Source organism: Somniosus microcephalus, unplaced genomic scaffold (genome assembly GCF_052327205.1).
Source record: "Somniosus microcephalus isolate GS21.2 unplaced genomic scaffold, FLI_Smic_1.0 unresolved_chr7, whole genome shotgun sequence".
Classification (NCBI taxonomy): domain Eukaryota; kingdom Metazoa; phylum Chordata; class Chondrichthyes; order Squaliformes; family Somniosidae; genus Somniosus; species Somniosus microcephalus.
In genome coordinates this window covers 45,337,064-45,354,517 of record NW_028225185.1, presented here as the reverse complement: position 1 = coordinate 45,354,517, position 17,454 = coordinate 45,337,064, and the positions used below count along the sequence as shown (strand labels likewise).

The 17,454-nt window shown below is 67.5% G+C and overlaps 1 protein-coding gene across 2 annotated transcripts in view; it reads left to right on the top strand.

Moving 5' to 3' along the window:
- Positions 1-462: 462 nt before the first annotated feature.
- The window catches only part of LOC147086871 (uncharacterized), a 64,966-nt gene continuing 47,974 nt past the window's right edge, over positions 463-17,454 (top strand). Inside the window, exon 1 of one of the 2 annotated variants that reach the window (XM_085979074.1) lies at positions 463-567. The gene's annotated coding sequence lies outside the window, so the exon portion shown is untranslated. The remainder of the gene's footprint in view (positions 568-17,454) is intronic. The other variant, XM_085979075.1, reaches the window with a different exon arrangement.

Sequence of the window (17,454 nt, the reverse complement as noted above, 5' to 3'; positions counted from 1 at the left end):
CCTCCAATCTGCAGGAACCGTTCCAGAACCTATAGAAATTTGGAAGATGACAACCAATGCATCCACTATCCCAATGGCCACCTCTTTCAAAACCCTAGGATGTAGGTCATCCAGTCCTTGAGATTTATCGACTTTTATTTAGTCCCATTAATTTTGCTAGTACTGTTTTTTTATTAATAATAATTTCTTTAAGTTCCTCATTCTCGTCACACCCTTGGTTTTGTCGTATTTCTGGGAGGTTTTTTGTGTCTTCCTGCCTGAAGACAGAAACAAAGTATTTAAGACATAACGGCCTACTCCTGTTCCTATTTCTTATGTACCCACATCGTGACCAAGCACCCAGAAAATGACCAGCATATCAGTAAACTGAGGATGGGGGCGTGGCTCTGTGACGGGGACAATGGCGGCCGGTCTTACCCAGACTGCCGTGCGGCGGGGAAAGCGGTCTATCGGCGGCAGCGGGGCGGGGCGGCGCATGCGCGGAGTTAGAACGGGGCCTGGAGCGGTGGAAGCCTGAGCTCGCGAGTGAGAAAACAGAGAGAAAGAGAAAATAGAGAGAAAGAAAGAGTGAGTGAGAAAATAGAGAGAAAGAAAGAGTGAGTGAGAAAATAGAGAGAGAGAGAGACAGAGAGAGAGAGAGAGTGAGAGAGAGAGAGAGAGAGTGAGAGAGAGAGAGACAGAGAGAGGGACAGAGAGTGAGACAGAGAGAGAGAGACAGAGAGAGAGAGACAGAGAGAGAGTGAGAGACAGAGAGAGAGACAGAGAGAGAGAGAGAGAGAGAGAGAGTGAGACAGAGAGAGAGAGAGAGTGAGAGACAGAGAGAGACAGAGACAGAGAGAGTGAGAGACAGAGGGAGAGAGAGAGTGAGAGAGAGAGAGTGAGAGTGACAGAGAGAGAGTGAGAGACAGAGAGAGAGAGACAGAGAGCGAGCGAGAGTGAGAGAAGCGAGAGAGAGCGAGAGAAGCGAGTGAGAGAGGGAGCGAGAGAGAGAGCGCGAGAGCGAGAGAGAGCGCGAGAGAGAGAGAAGCGAGAGAGAGCGAGAGCGAGAGAAGCGAGTGAGAGAGAGAGCGAGAGAAGCGAGAGAGAGAGAGAGAGCGCGAGAGCGAGAGAGAGAGAAGCGAGAGAGAGAGAGAGAAGCGAGAGAGCGCGAGAGAGAGAAGCGAGAGAGAGAAGCGAGAGAGCACGAGAGAAGCGAGAGAGAGAGAGCGAGCGAGAGAAGCGAGAGAGAGAGAGCGAGCGAGAGAAGCGAGAGAGAGAGGGAGCGAGAGAAGCGAGAGAAGCGAGCGCGAGAGAGAGCGCGAGAGAGAGAGCGCGCGAGAGAGAGAGCGCGAGAGAGACGAGAGCGAGAGAGAGAGACGAGAGCGCGAGAGAGAGAGAGACGAGAGCGCGAGAGAGAGAGCGCGAGAGAGACGAGAGCGAGAGAGAGAGAGCGAGAGAGAGAGAGAGCAAGAGAGAGAGAGCGAGAGAGGCGAGAGAGACGAGAGAGAGAGAGACGAGAGGCGAGAGAGACGAGAGAGACGAGAGAGAGGGGCGAGAGAGAGAGAGCGAGAGAGAGAGAGAGAGAGAGCGAGCACGCAAGAGAGAGAGCGCGAGAGAGAGAGAGAGAGAGCGAGCGCGAGAGAGAGAGCGAGTGCGAGAGTGAGAGAGAGCGAGTGCGAGAGCGAGAGAAGCAAGAGTGAGAGAAGCGAGAGAGAGCGAGAAGAGAGCGAGAGAGAGCGAGAAGAGAGCGAGAGCGAGAGAGCGAGAGAAGCAAGAGAGAGAGAGCGAGAGAGAGCGCGAGAGAAGCGAGAGAGAGAGAAGCGAGAGAGAGAGAGCGAGAGAGAGAAGCGAGAGAGAGAGAGAGAAGCGAGAGAGAGAGAGAAGCGAGAGAGAGAGCGAGAGAGAGACGCGAGAGAGAGCAGCGAGAGAGAGAGAGAGCGCGAGAGAGAGAGCGCGAGAGAGAGAGAGCGCAAGAGAGAGAGCGCGAGAGAGAGAGCGCGAGAGAGAGAGAGCGCGAGAGAGAGCGCGAGAGAGAGAGAGCCAGAGAGAGAGGGAGCGAGATGGGGAGCAGGCGAGACGGGGAGTGACAGTGAGAGACGGAGAAAGAGAGCGACAGAGAGAGGGAGAAAGAGAACGAAAGAGCGGGAGAAAGAGAGAGCGACAGAGAGCAGGAGAAAGCGAGCGACAGAGAACGTGCAGCCGAGAGAGAGAGAGAGACAGAGAGAGAGGGACAGAGGAGGAGGAGAGCGAGAGGGAGGAGGAGAGCGAGAGGGAGGAGGAGAGCAAGAGGGAGGAGAGCGAGAGACTGACCGTGAGAGTGAGGGGAGAGAGAGTGAGAGACCGAGAAAGAGAGTGAGAGTGAGGGGAGAGAGACAGAGAGTGAGCGGGAGAAAGAGTGACAGAGAGAGGGAAGAGAGACAGAGACAGTGAGAGTGAGTGAGTGAGAGAGAGAGACAAAGAGAGAGACAGAGACAGAGTGAGAGTGAGTGAGTTAGAGAGAGAGACCAAGAGAGATGGGGGGAGCGAGGGAGCGTGGGGGGAGCGAGGGAGCGTGGGGGGAGCGAGGGAGCGTGGGGGAGCGAGCATGGGGGAGTGAGGGGGAGCGAGCGTGGGGGAGAGAGCGAGGGGGAGCGTGGGGGAGAGAGCGAGCGTGGGGGAGCATGGGGGAGAGAGCGAGGGGCAGCGTTGGGGAGAGAGCGAGGGGGAGCGAGGGGCAGCGTGGGGGAGAGAGCGAGGGGGAGCGTGGGGGAGAGAGCGAGGGGCAGCGTGGGGGAGAGAGCGAGGGGGAGCGTGGGGGGGAGCGAGGGGGAGCGTGAGGGGGGAGCGAGGGGGAGCGAGCGAGGGGGAGCTTGAGCGAGCGAGGGGGAGAGAGCGAGGGGGAGCGAGCGAGGGGGAGCGTGGGGGAGCGAGCAAGGGGGATCATGGGGGAGCGAGCAAGGGGGAGCGAGCATGGGGAGCGAGCGTGGGGGAGGAGCGAGCGAGGGGGAGCGTGGGGGAGAGCGAGGGGGAGCGTGGGGGAGAGAGCGAGGGGGAGTGAGCGGGGGGAGCGAGGGGGAGCGAGCGTGGGGGAGAGAGCGAGGGGGAGCATGGGGGAGAGAGCGGGGGGGGAGCGAGGGGGAGCGAGCGAGGGGGAGAGAGCGAGGGGGAGCATGGGGGAGAGAGCGAGGGGGAGCGTGGGGGAGAGAGCGAGGGGGAGCGTGGGGGAGAGAGCGAGGGGGAGCGTGGGGGAGAGAGCGAGGGGGAGCGTGGGGGAGAGAGCGAGGGGGAGCGTGGGGGAGAGAGCGAGGGGGAGCGTGGGGGGGGAGCGTGGGGGAGCGAGCGAGGGGGAGCTTGGGCGAGCGAGCGAGGGGGAGAGAGCGAGGGGGAGCGAGCAAGGGGGAGCGTGGGGGAGCGAGCGCGGGGGGAGCGAGCGTGGGGGAGCGAGCGTGGGGGAGCGAGCAAGGGGGAGCATGGGGGAGGGTAGCGCGGGGGAGCGAGCGTGGGGGAGCGAGCGTGGGGGAGATTGGGCGAGAGAGCGAGGGGGAGAGAGCGAGGGGGAGAGAGCGAGGGGGAGAGAGCGAGGGGGAGCGAGCAAGGGGGAGCATGGGGGAGGGGAGCGTGGGGGAGCGAGCAAGGGGGAGCATGGGGAGGGGAGCGTGGGGGAGGGGAGCGTGGGGGGGAGCGAGCAAGGGGGAGCGTGGGGGAGGGGAGCGTGGGGGAGCGAGCAAGGGGGAGCGTGGGGGAGGGGAGCGTGGGGGAGCGAGCAAGGGGAGCGAGCGTGGGGGGGGAGCGAGCAAGGGGGAGCGTGGGGGAGGGGAGCGTGGGGGAGCGAGCAAGGGGGAGCACGGGGGAGCGAGCGTGGGGCGAGCGAGCGTGGGGGAGCGAGCGAGCGTGGGGGGGAGCGAGCGTGGGGGAGCGAGCGTCGGGGGGAGCGAGCGTGGGGGAGCGAGCGTGGGGGGGAGCGAGCGAGCGTGGGGGGGAGCGAGCGTGGGGGAGCGAGCGTCGGGGGGAGCGAGCGTGGGGGGGAGCGAGCGTGGGGGAGCGAGCGTCGGGGGAGCGAGCGTGGGGGGGGAGCGAGCGTGGGGGAGCGAGCGTGGGGGGAGCGAGCGTCGGGGGGAGCGAGCATCGGGGGAGCGAGCGTGGGGGAGCGAGCGTGGGGGGGAGCGAGCGTGGGGGAGCGAGCGTCGGGGGGAGCGTGGGGGGGGAGCGTCGGGAGCGAGCGTGGGGGAGCGAGCAAGGGGGAGCGAGCGTGGGGGGGAGCGTCGGGGGGAGCGAGCGTGTGGGAGCGAGCATCGGGGGGAGCGAGCGTGGGGGGGAGCGTCGGGGGGAGCGAGCGTGTGGGAGCGAGCAAGGGGGATGCGAGCGTGGGGGGGAGCATGGGGGGGGAGCGTCGGGGGGAGCGAGCAAGGGGGAGCGAGCGTCGGGGGGAGCGAGCGTGGGGGGGGAGCGAGCGTGGGGGAGCGAGCGTCGTGGGGAGCGTGGGGGGGAGCGTCGGGAGCGAGCGTGGGGGAGCGAGCAAGGGGGAGCGAGCGTGGGGGGGGAGCGTCGGGGGGAGCGAGCGTGTGGGAGCGAGCATCGGGGGGAGCGAGCGTGGGGGGGGAGCGAGCGTGGGGGAGCGAGCGTCGGGTGGGAGCGTGGGGGGAGCGTCGGGAGCGAGCGTGGGGGAGCGAGCAAGGGGGAGCGAGCGTGGGGGGAGCGTCGGGGGGAGCGAGCGTGTGGGAGCGAGCAAGGGGGAGCGAGCGTGGGGGGGAGCATGGGGGGGAGCGTCGGGGGGAGCGAGCAAGGGGAGCGAGCGTGGGGGGGAGCGTCGGGGGGAGCGAGCGTGGGGGAGCGAGCAAGGGGAAGCGAGCGTGGGGGGGGAGCGTGGGGGTGCGAGCGAGGGGGGAGCGACCGTGGGGGGGAGCGTCGGGGGGAGCGAGCGAGGGGGGTGGCGAGCGAGGGGCGAGCGAGCAAGGGGGAGCGTGGGGGAGCGAGCGAGGGGGGGAGCGTGGGGGGGGGAGCGAGCGTGGGGGAGCGAGCAAGGGGGAGCGAGCGAGGGGGGGGAGCATCGGGGGGGAGCGAGCGTGGGGGAGCGAGGGGCGAGGCGAGCGAGGGGGTGGCGAGCGAGGGGCGAGCGAGCGTGGGGGAGCGAGCATCGGGGGGAGCGAGCGTGGGGGAGCGAGCGTGGGGGGGAGCGAGCGTGGGGGAGCGAGCGTCGGGGGGAGCGTGGGGGAGCGAGCAAGGGGGGAGCGAGCGTGGGGGGGAGCGTCGGGGGGGAGCGAGCGTGTGGGAGCGAGCATCGGGGGGAGCGAGCGTGGGGGAGCGAGCGTGGGGGGGAGCGAGCGTGGGGGAGCGAGCGTCGGGGGGAGCGTGGGGGGGGAGGCGTCGGGAGCGAGCGTGGGGGAGCGAGCAAGGGGGAGCGAGCGTGGGGGGGGAGCGTCGGGGGGGAGCGAGCGTGTGGGAGCGAGCAAGGGGGAGCGAGCGTGGGGGGGAGCATGGGGGGGGAGCGTCGGGGGAGCGAGCAAGGGGGAGCGAGCAAGGGGGAGCGAGCGTGGGGGGGAGCGAGCGTCGTGGGGAGCGTGGGGGGGAGCGTCGGGAGCGAGCGTGGGGGAGCGAGCAAGGGGGAGCGAGCGTGGGGGGGGAGCGTCGGGGGGGGGAGCGAGCGTGTGGGAGCGAGCAGTCGGGGGGGAGCGAGCGTGGGGGAGCGAGCGTCGGGGGGAGCGTGGGGGGGAGCGTCGGCAGCGAGCGTGGGGGAGGCGAGCAAGGGGGAGCGAGCGTGGGGGGAGCGTCGGGGGGAGCGAGCGTGTGGGAGCGAGCAAGGGGGAGCGAGCGTGGGGGGGAGCATGGGGGGGGGAGCGTCGGGGGGAGCGAGCAAGGGGGAGCGAGCGTGGGGGGGAGCGTCGGGGGGGGAGCGAGCGTGGGGGAGCGAGCAAGGGGAAGCGAGCGTGGGGGGGGAGCGTGGGGGAGCGAGCGAGGGGGAGCGACCGTGGGGGGGGGAGCGTCGGGGGGAGCGAGCGAGGGGGGGTGGCGAGCGAGGGGGCGAGCGAGCAAGGGGGAGCGTGGGGGGAGCGAGCGAGGGGGGGGGAGCGTGGGGGGGGGAGCGAGCGTGGGGGAGCGAGCAAGGGGGAGCGAGCGTGGGGGGGAGCGTGGGGGGGGAGCATCGGGGGGAGCGAGGGGCGAGCGAGCGAGGGGGGTGGCGAGCGAGGGGCGAGCGAGCAAGGGGGAGCGTGGGGGAGCGAGCGAGGCGGAGCGAGCGAGGGGGAGTGAGGGGGGGTGGCGAGCGAGGGGCGAGCGTGGGGAAGCGAGCGAGAGGGAGCCAGCGTGGGGGAGTGTGGGGGAGCGAGCGAGGGGGAGACTGCGCGAGAGAGACGGAAGGAGACCGAGCGAGAGAGAGAGGCGGAGAACGAGCGAGAGAGAGAGACGGAGAACGAGCGAGCGAGAGAGAGAGGCGGAGACAGAGGCCGGGCGTGAGAGACGGAGACAGAGGGCCCGGGGCGAGAGAGACGGAGACAGAGGCCGGGCGTGAGAGACGGAGGCCGGGCGAGAGAGACGGAGACAGAGGCCGGGCGAGAGAGACGGAGACAGAGGCCGGGCGAGAGAGACGGAGACAGAGGCCGGGCGAGAGAGACGGAGACAGAGGCCGGGCGAGAGAGACGGAGCCAGAGGCCGGGCGAGAGAGACGGAGCCAGAGGCCGGGCGGGAGAGACGGAGACAGAGGCCGGGCGGGAGAGACGGAGACAGAGGCCGGGCGGGAGAGACGGAGACAGAGGCCGGGCGGGAGAGACGGAGACAGAGGCCGGGCGGGAGAGACGGAGACAGAGGCCGGGCGGGAGAGACGGAGACAGAGGCCGGGCGTGAGAGACGGAGACAGAGGCCGGGCGAGAGAGACGGAGACAGAGGCCGGGCGAGAGAGACGGAGACAGAGGCCGGGCGGGAGAGACCGAGCGAGGGAGACCGAGCGAGCGAGGGAGACCGAGCGAGAGAGACAGAGCCCGAGCGAGCAAGAGAGACAGAGCCCGAGCGAGCGGGAGAGACAGAGCCCGAGCGAGCGAGAGTGACAGAGCCCGAGCGAGGGAGACAGAGCCCGAGCGAGCGAGAGAGACAGAGCCCGAGCGAGCGAGAGAGACAGAGCCCGAGCGAGCGAGAGAGACAGAGCCCGAGCGAGAGAGAGAGACCGAGCGAGCGAGAGAGACAGAGCCCGAGCGAGCGAGAGTGACAGAGCCCGAGCGAGCGAGGGAGACCGAGCGAGCGAGAGAGACAGAGCCCGAGCGAGCGAGAGAGACAGAGCCCGAGCGAGCGAGAGAGACAGAGCCCGAGCGAGCGGGAGAGACAGAGCCCGAGCGAGCGAGAGTGACAGAGCCCAAGCGAGGGAGACAGAGCCCGAGCGAGCGAGAGAGACAGAGCCCGAGCGAGCGAGAGAGACAGCCCGAGCGAGCGAGAGAGACAGAGCCCGAGCGAGCGAGAGAGACAGAGCCCGAGCGAGCGAGAGAGACAGAGACCGAGCGAGCGAGAGAGACAGAGCTCGAGCGAGCGAGAGAGACAGAGCCCGAGCGAGCGAGAGAGACAGAGCCCGAGCGAGCGAGAGAGACAGAGCCCGAGCGAGCAAGAGAGACAGAGCCCGAGCGAGCGAGAGAGACCGAGCCCGAGCGAGCGAGAGAGACCGAGCCCGAGCGAGCGAGAGAGACCGAGCCCGAGCGAGCGAGAGAGACAGAGCTCGAGCGAGCGAGAGAGACAGAGCCCGAGCGAGCGAGAGAGACAGAGCCCGAGCGAGCGAGAGAGACCAAACCCGAGCGAGGGAGAGAGACCGAGCCCGAGCGAGCGTGAGAGACAGAGCCCGAGCGAGCGAGCGAGAGAGACAGAGCCCGAGCGAGAGAGACAGAGAACGAGCGAGCGAGAGAGACAGAGCCCGAGCGAGCGAGAGAGACCGAGCCCGAGCGAGCGAGAGAGACCGAGCCCGAGCGAGCGAGAGAGACATAGCCCGAGCGAGCGGGAGAGACAGAGCCCGAGCGAGCGAGATAGACAGAGACCGAGCGAGCGAGAGAGGCAGAGCCCGAGCGAGAGAGACAGAGCCCGAGCGAGCGAGAGAGACAGAGCCCGAGCGAGGCGAGAGAGACAGAGACCGAGCGAGCGAGAGAGACAGAGACCGAGCGAGCGAGCGGGAGAGACAGAGCCCGAGCGAGCGAGAGAGACAGAGCCCGAGCGAGCGAGAGAGACAGAGCGAGGGAGACGAGACCGAGCGAGGGAGACCGAGAGCGAGGGAGACCGAGACCGAGCGAGGGAGACCGAGCGAGCGAGGGAGACCGAGACCGAGCGAGGGAGACCGAGACCGAGCGGGTGAGACAAGAGACCGAGCGAGCGAGAGAGACAGAGCGAGCAGAGAGACAGAGCCCGAGCGAGCGAGAGAGACAGAGCCCGAGCGAGCGGGAGAGACAGAGCCCGAGCGAGCGAGAGAGACAGAGCCCGAGCGAGCGAGAGAGAGAGCCCGAGCGAGAGAGACAGAGCCCGAGCGAGGGAGAGAGACAGAGCCCGAGCGAGCGAGATAGACAGAGCCCGAGCGAGCGAGAGAGACAGAGCCCGAGCGAGCGAGAGAGACAGAGCCCGAGCGAGCGAGAGACAGAGACAGAGCCCGAGCGAGCGGGAGAGACAGAGCCCGAGCAAGCGAGAGAGACAGAGCCCGAGCAAGCGAGAGAGACAGAGCCCGAGCGAGCGAGAGAGACAGAGCCCGAGCGAGAGAGACAGAGCCCGAGCGAGCGAGAGAGACAGAGCCCGAGCGAGCGAGATAGACAGAGCCCGAGCGAGCGGGAGAGACAGAGCCCGAGCGAGCGAGAGAGACAAAGCCCGAGCGAGCGAGAGAGACAGAGCCCGAGCGAGCGAGAGAGACAGAGCCCGAGCGAGCGAGAGAGACAGAGCCCGAGCGAGCGGGGAGAGAGCCCGAGCGAGCGAGAGAGACAGCCCGAGCGAGCGAGAGAGACAGAGCCCGAGCGAGCGGGAGAGACAGAGCCCGCGCGAGCGAGAGAGACAGAGCCCGAGCGAGTGGGAGAGACAGAGCCCGAGCGAGCGGGAGAGACAGAGCCCGAGCGAGCGGGAGAGACAGAGCCCGAGCGAGCGGGAGAGACAGAGCCCGAGCGAGCGGGAGAGACAGAGCCCGAGCGAGCGGGAGAGACAGAGCCCGAGCGAGCGGGAGAGACAGAGCCCGAGCGAGCGGGAGAGACAGAGCCCGAGCGAGCGAGAGAGACAGAGCCCGAGCGAGCGAGACAGACAGAGCCCTAGCGAGCGAGAGAGACAGAGCCCGAGCGAGCGAGAGAGACAGAGCCCGAGCGAGCGGGAGAGACAGAGCCCGAGCGAGCGGGAGAGACAGAGCCCGAGCGAGCGGGAGAGACCGAGCCCGAGCGAGCGAGAGAGACCGAGCCCGAACGAGCGAGAGAGACAGAGCCCGAGCGAGCGAGAGAGACAGAGCCCGAGCGAGCGAGAGAGACAGAGCCCGAGCGAGCGAGAGAGACAGAGACCGAGCGAGCGAGAGAGACAGAGCCCGAGCGAGCGAGAGAGACAGAGCCCGAGCGAGCGAGAGAGACAGAGCCCGAGCGAGCGAGAGAGACCGAGCCAGAGCGAGCGAGAGAGACCGAGCCCGAGCGAGCGAGAGAGACCGAGCCCGAGCCCGAGCGAGAGAGACAGAGCCCGAGCGAGGGAGAGAGACCGAGCCCCAGCGAGCGTGAGAGACAGAGCCCGAGCGAGCAAGAGAGACCGAGACTGAGCGAGCGTGAGAGACAGAGCCCGAGCGAGCGTGAGAGACAGAGCCCGAGCGAGCGAGAGAGACAGAGCCCGAGCGAGCGAGAGAGACAGAGCCCGAGCGAGCGAGAGAGACAGAGCCCGAGCGAGCGGGGAGAGACAGAGCCCGAGCGAGCGAGATAGACAGAGACCGAGCGAGAGGGGGAGACAGAGCCCGAGCGAGCGAGCGGGAGAGACAGAGCCCGAGCGAGAGAGACAGAGCCCGAGCGAGCGGGAGAGACAGAGCCCGAGCGAGCGAGCGAGAGAGACAGAGCCCGAGCGAGCGAGAGAGACAGAGCCCGAGCGAGCGAGAGAGACAGAGCCCGAGCGAGCGAGAGAGACAGAGCCTGAGCGAGCGAGCGGGACAGACAGAGCCCGAGCGAGCGGGAGAGACAGAGCCCGAGCGAGCGAGAGAGACAGAGCCAAGCGAGCGAGAGAGACAGACCGAGCGAGGGAGACCGAGACCGAGCGAGGTAGACCGAGACCGAGCGAGGGAGACCGAGACCGAGCGAGGGAGACTGAGACCGAGCGAGGGAGACCGAGACCGAGCGGGAGAGACAAGAGACCGAGCGAGCGAGATAGAGACCGAGCGAGCGGGAGAGACAGAGCCCGAGCGAGCAAGAGAGACACAGCCCGAGCGAGCGGGAGAGACAGAGCCCGAGCGAGCGACAGAGACAGAGCCCGAGCGAGCGAGCGGGACAGACAGAGCCCGAGCGAGCGGGAGAGACAGAGCCCGAGCGAGCGAGAGAGACAGAGCCCGAGCGAGTGAGAGAGACAGACCGAGCGAGGGAGACCGAGACCGAGCGAGGGAGACCGAGACCGAGCGAGGGAGACCGAGACCGAGCGAGGGAGACCGAGCGAGCGAGGGAGACCGAGAACCGAGCGAGGGAGACCGAGAACCGAGCGGGAGAGACAAGAGACCGAGCGAGCGAGAGAGACAGAGCGAGCGAGAGAGACAGAGCCCGAGCGAGCGAGAGAGACAGAGCCCGAGCGAGCGGGAGAGACAGAGCCCGAGCGAGCGAGAGAGACAGAGCCCGAGCGAGCGAGAGAGAGAGCCCGAGCGAGAGAGACAGAGCCCGAGCGAGGGAGAGAGACAGAGCCCGAGCGAGCGAGATAGACAGAGCCCGAGCGAGCGAGAGAGACAGAGCCCGAGCGAGCGAGAGAGACAGAGCCCGAGCGAGCGAGAGACAGAGACAGAGCCCGAGCGAGCGGGAGAGACAGAGCCCCGAGCGAGAGAGACAGAGCCCGAGCAAGCGAGAGAGACAGAGCCCGAGCGAGCGAGAGAGACAGAGCCCGAGCGAGAGAGACAGAGCCCGAGCGAGCGAGAGAGACAGAGCCCGAGCGAGCGGGATAGACAGAGCCCGAGCGAGCGGGAGAGACAGAGCCCGAGCGAGCGGGAGAGACAAAGCCCGAGCGAGCGAGAGAGACAGAGCCCGAGCGAGCGAGAGAGACAGAGCCCGAGCGAGCGGGAGAGACAGAGCCCGAGCGAGCGGGAGAGAGAGAGCCCGAGCGAGCGAGAGAGACAGCCCGAGCGAGCGAGAGAGACAGAGCCCGCGCGAGCGGGAGAGACAGAGCCCGCGCGAGCGAGAGAGACAGAGCCCGAGCGAGTGGGAGAGACAGAGCCCGAGCGAGCGGGAGAGACAGAGCCCGAGCGAGCGGGAGAGACAGAGCCCGAGCGAGCGGGAGAGACAGAGCCCGAGCGAGCGGGAGAGACAGAGCCCGATGCGAGCGGGAGAGACAGAGCCCGAGCGAGCGAGAGAGACAGAGCCCGAGCGAGCGAGAGAGACAGAGCCCGAGCGAGCGAGAGAGACAGAGCCCGAGCGAGCGAGAGAGACAGAGCCCGAGCGAACGAGAGAGACAGAGCCCGAGCGAGGGAGAGAGACCGAGCCCCAGCGAGCGTGAGAGACAGAGCCCGAGCGAGCAAGAGAGACCGAGACTGAGCGAGCGTGAGAGACAGAGCCCGAGCGAGCGTGGGAGACAGAGCCCGAGCGAGCGAGAGAGACAGAGCCCGAGCGAGCGAGAGAGACAGAGCCCGAGCGAGCGAGAGAGACAGAGCCCGAGCGAGCGGGAGAGACAGAGCCCGAGCGAGCGAGATAGACAGAGACCGAGCGAGAGGGGGAGACAGAGCCCGAGCGAGCGAGCGGGAGAGACAGAGCCCGAGCGAGAGAGACAGAGCCCGAGCGAGCGGGAGAGACAGAGCCCGAGCGAGCGAGCGAGAGAGACAGAGCCCGAGCGAGCGAGAGAGACAGAGCCCGAGCGAGCGAGAGAGACAGAGCCCGAGCGAGCGAGAGAGACAGAGCCTGAGCGAGCGAGCGGGACAGACAGAGCCCGAGCGAGCGGGAGAGACAGAGCCCGAGCGAGCGAGAGAGACAGAGCCCGAGCGAGCGACAGAGACAGACCGAGCGAGGGAGACCGAGACCGAGCGAGGGAGACCGAGACCGAGCGAGGGAGACCGAGACCGAGCGAGGGAGACCGAGCGAGCGAGGGAGACCGAGACCGAGCGAGGGAGACCGAGACCGAGCGGGAGAGACAAGAGACCGAGCGAGCGAGATAGAGACCGAGCGAGCGGGAGAGACAGAGCCCGAGCGAGCAAGAGAGACACAGCCCGAGCGAGCGGGAGAGACAGAGCCCGAGCGAGCGAGAGAGACAGAGCCCGAGCGAACGAGAGAGACAGAGCCCGAGCGAGCGGGAGAGACAGAGCCCGAGCGAGCGAGAGAGACAGAGCCCGAGCGAGCGAGAGAGACAGAGCCCGAGCGAACGAGAGAGACAGAGCCCGAGCGAGCGGGAGAGACAGAGCCCGAGCGAGAGAGACAGAGCCCGAGTGAGCGAGATAGACAGACCCCGAGCGAGCGAGAGAGACAGAGCTCGAGCGAGCAAGATAGACAGAGCCCGAGCGAGCGGGGAGAGACAGAGCCCGAGCGAGCGAGAGGGACAGAGCCCGAGCGAGCGAGAGAGACAGAGCCCGAGCGAGCGAGAGAGACAGAGCCCACGCGAGCGAGAGAGACAGAGATCGAGCGAGCGAGATAGACAGAGCCCGAGCGAGCGAGAGAGACAGAGCCCGAGCGAGCGGGAGAGACAGAGCCCCGAGCGAGAGAGACAGAGCCCGAGTGAGCGAGATAGACAGACCCCGAGCGAGCGAGAGAGACAGAGCTCGAGCGAGCGAGATAGACAGAGCCCGAGCGAGCGGGAGAGACAGAGCCCGAGCGAGCGAGAGAGACAGAGCCCGAGCGAGCGAGAGAGACAGAGCCCGAGCGAGCGAGAGAGACAGAGCCCGCGCGAGCGAGAGAGACAGAGCTCGAGCGAGCGAGATAGACAGAGCCCGAGCGAGCGAGAGAGACAGAGCCCGAGCGAGCGAGAGAGACAGAGCCCGAGCGAGCGAGAGATACAGAGCCCGAGCGAACGAGAGAGACAGAGCCCGAGCGAGCGGGAGAGACAGAGCCCGAGCGAGCGAGAGAGACAGAGCCCGAGCGAACGAGAGAGACAGAGCCCGAGCGAGCGGGAGAGACAGAGCCCGAGCGAGAGAGACAGAGCCCGAGTGAGCGAGATAGACAGACCCCGAGCGAGCGAGAGAGACAGAGCTCGAGCGAGCGAGATAGACAGAGCCCGAGCGAGCGGGAGAGATAGAGCCCGAGCGAGCGAGAGGGACAGAGCCCGAGCGAGCGAGAGAGACAGAGCCCGAGCGAGCGAGAGAGACAGAGCCCACGCGAGCGAGAGAGACAGAGATCGAGCGAGCGAGATAGACAGAGCCCGAGCGAGCGAGAGAGACAGAGCCCGAGCGAGCGGGAGAGACAGAGCCCGAGCGAGAGAGACAGAGCCCGAGTGAGCGAGATAGACAGACCCCGAGCGAGCGAGAGAGACAGAGCTCGAGCGGAGCGAGATAGACAGAGCCCGAGCGAGCGGGAGAGACAGAGCCCGAGCGAGCGAGAGAGACAGAGCCCGAGCGAGCGAGAGAGACAGAGCCCGAGCGAGCGAGAGAGACAGAGCCCGCGCGAGCGAGAGAGACAGAGCTCGAGCGAGCGAGATAGACAGAGCCGAGCGAGCGAGAGAGACAGAGCCCGAGCGAGCGAGAGAGACAGAGCCCGAGCGAGCGAGAGAGACAGAGCCCGAGCGAGCGGGAGAGACAGAGCCCGAGCGAGCGAGAGAGACAGAGCCCGAGCGAGCGAGAGAGACAGAGCCCGAGCGAGCGAGAGAGACAGAGCCCGAGCGAGCGAGAGAGACAGAGCCCGAGCGAGCGAGAGAGGCAGAGCCCGAGCGAGCGGGAGAGAGACAGCCCGAGCGAGCGAGAGAGACACAGCTCCGAGCGAGCGAGAGAGACAGAGCCCGAGCGAGCGAGAGAGACAGAGCCCGAGCGAGTGGGAGAGACAGAGCCCGAGCGAGCGGGAGAGACAGAGCCCGAGCGAGCGGGAGAGACAGAGCCCGAGCGAGAGAGACAGAGCATGAGCGAGCGAGAGAGACAAGAGCCCGAGCGAGCGGGAGAGACAGAGCCCGAGCGAGCGGGAGAGACAGAGCCCGAGCGAGCGGGAGAGACAGAGCCCGAGCGAGCGGGAGAGACAGAGCCCGAGCGAGCGGGAGAGGCAGAGCCCGAGCGAGCGAGAGAGACAGAGCCCGAGCGAGAGAGACAGAGCCCGAGCGAGCGAGAGAGACAGAGCCTGAGCGAGCGAGAGAGACAGAGCCCGAGCGAGCGGGAGAGACAGAGCCCGAGCGAGCGAGAGAGACAGAGCCCGAGCGAGCGAGAGAGACAGAGCCCGAGCGAGCTAGAGAGACAGAGCCCGAGCGAGCGAGAGAGACAGAGACCGAGCGAGCGAGAGAGAGAGACAGAGCCCGAGCGAGCGAGAGAGACAGAGCCCGAGCGAGCGAGAGAGGACCGAGCCCGAGCGAGCGAGAGAGACCGAGCCCGAGCGAGCGAGAGAGACCGAGCCGAGCGAGCGAGAGAGACAGAGCCCGAGCGAGGGAGAGAGACCGAGCCCCAGCGAGCGTGAGAGACAGAGCCCGAGCGAGCAAGAGAGACCGAGACTGAGCGAGCGTGAGAGACAGAGCCCGAGCGAGCGTGAGAGACAGAGCCCGAGCGAGCGAGAGAGACAGAGCCCGAGCGAGCGAGAGAGACAGAGCCCGAGCGAGCGAGAGAGACAGAGCCCGAGCGAGCGGGAGAGACAGAGCCCGAGCGAGCGAGATAGACAGAGACCGAGCGAGAGGGGGAGACAGAGCCCGAGCGAGCGAGCGGGAGAGACAGAGCCCGAGCGAGAGAGACAGAGCCCGAGCGAGCGGGAGAGACAGAGCCCGAGCGAGCGAGCGAGAGAGACAGAGCCCGAGCGAGCGAGAGAGAGACAGAGCCCGAGCGAGCGAGAGAGACAGAGCCCGAGCGAGCGAGAGAGACAGAGCCCGAGCGAGCGAGCGGGACAGACAGAGCCCGAGCGAGCGGGAGAGACAGAGCCCGAGCGAGCGAGAGAGACAGAGCCCGAGCGAGCGAGAGAGACAGAGCCCGAGCGAGCGAGAGAGACAGAGCCCGAGCGAGCGAGAGAGGACAGAGCCCGAGCGAGCGAGAGAGACAGAGCGCGAGCGAGCGGGAGAGACAGAGCCCGAGCGAGCGGGAGAGAGACAGAGCCCGAGCGAGCGGGAGAGACCGAGCCCGAGCGAGCGAGAGAGACCGAGCCCGAACAAGCGAGAGAGACAGAGCCCGAGCGAGCGAGAGAGACAGAGCCCGAGCGAGCGAGAGAGACAGAGCCCGAGCGAGCGAGAGAGACAGAGCCCGAGCGAGCGAGAGAGACAGAGACCGAGCGAGCGAGAGAGACAGAGCCCGAGCGAGCGAGAGAGACCGAGCCCGAGCGAGCGAGAGAGACAGAGCCCGAGCGAGCGAGAGAGACCGAGCCCGAGCGAGCGAGAGAGACAGAGACCGAGCGAGGGAGAGAGACCGAGCCCCAGCGAGCGTGAGAGACAGAGCCCGAGCGAGCAAGAGAGACCGAGACTGAGCGAGCGTGAGAGACAGAGCCCGAGCGAGCGTGAGAGACAGAGCCCGAGCGAGCGAGAGAGACAGAGCCCGAGCGAGCGAGAGAGACAGAGCCCGAGCGAGCGAGAGAGACAGAGCCCGATCGAGCGGGAGAGACAGAGCCCGAGCGAGCGAGATAGACAGAGACCGAGCGAGAGGGTGAGACAGAGCCCGAGCGAGCGAGCGGGAGAGACAGAGCCCGAGCGAGAGAGACAGAGCCCGAGCGAGCGGGAGAGACAGAGCCCGAGCGAGCGAGCGAGAGAGACAGAGCCCGAGCGAGCGAGAGAGACAGAGCCCGAGCGAGCGAGAGAGACAGAGCCCGAGCGAGCGAGAGAGACAGAGCCTGAGCGAGCGAGCGGGACAGACAGAGCCCGAGCGAGCGGGAGAGACAGAGCCCGAGCGAGCGAGAGAGACAGAGCCCGAGCGAGCGAGAGAGACAGACCGAGCGAGGGAGACCGAGACCGAGCGAGGGAGACCGAGACCGAGCGAGGGAGACCGAGACCGAGCGAGCGATGGAGACCGAGCGAGCGAGGGAGACCGAGACCGAGCGAGGGAGACCAAGACCGAGCGGGAGAGACAAGAGACCGAGCGAGCGAGATAGAGACCGAGCGAGCGGGAGAGACAGAGCCCGAGCGAGCAAGAGAGACACAGCCCGAGCGAGCGGGAGAGACAGAGCCCGAGCGAGCGAGAGAGACAGAGCCCGAGCGAACGAGAGAGACAGAGCCCGAGCGAGCGGGAGAGACAGAGCCCGAGCGAGCGAGAGAGACAGAGCCCGAGCAAGCGAGAGAGACAGAGCCCGAGCGAACGAGAGAGACAGAGCCCGAGCGAGCGGGAGAGACAGAGCCCGAGAGAGAGAGATAGACAGACCCCGAGCGAGCGAGAGAGACAGAGCTCGAGCGAGCGAGATAGACAGAGCCCGAGCGAGCGGGAGAGACAGAGCCCGAGCGAGCGAGAGAGACAGAGCCCGAGCGAGCGAGAGAGACAGAGCCCGAGCGAGCGAGAGAGACAGAGCCCACGCGAGCGAGAGAGACAGAGCTCGAGCGAGCGAGATAGACAGAGCCCGAGCGAGCGAGAGAGACAGAGCCCGAGCGAGCGGGAGAGACAGAGCCCGAGCGAGAGAGACAGAGCCCGAGTGAGCGAGATAGACAGACCCCGAGCGAGCGAGAGAGACAGAGCTCGAGCGAGCGAGATAGACAGAGCCCGAGCGAGCGGGAGAGACAGAGCCCGAGCGAGCGAGAGAGACAGAGCCCGAGCGAGCGAGAGAGACAGAGCCCGAGAGAGACAGAGCCCGCGCGAGCGAGAGAGACAGAGCTCGAGCGAGCGAGATAGACAGAGCCCGAGCGAGCGAGAGAGGCAGAGCCCGAGCGAGGGAGAGAGACAGCCCGAGCGAGCGAGAGAGACACAGCCCGAGCGAGCGAGAGAGACAGAGCCCGAGCGAGCGAGAGAGACAGAGCCCGAGCGAGTGGGAGAGACAGAGCCCGAGCGAGCGGGAGAGACAGAGCCCGAGCGAGCGGGAGAGACAGAGCCCGAGCGAGCGGGAGAGACAGAGCCCGAGCGAGAGAGACAGAGCATGAGCGAGCGAGAGAGACAAGAGCCCGAGCGAGCGGGAGAGACAGAGCCCGAGCGAGCGGGAGAGACAGAGCCCGAGCGAGCGGGAGAGACAGAGCCCGAGCGAGCGGGAGAGACAGAGCCCGAGCGAGCGGGAGAGGCAGAGCCCGAGCGAGCGAGAGAGACAGAGCCCGAGCGAGAGAGACAGAGCCCGAGCGAGC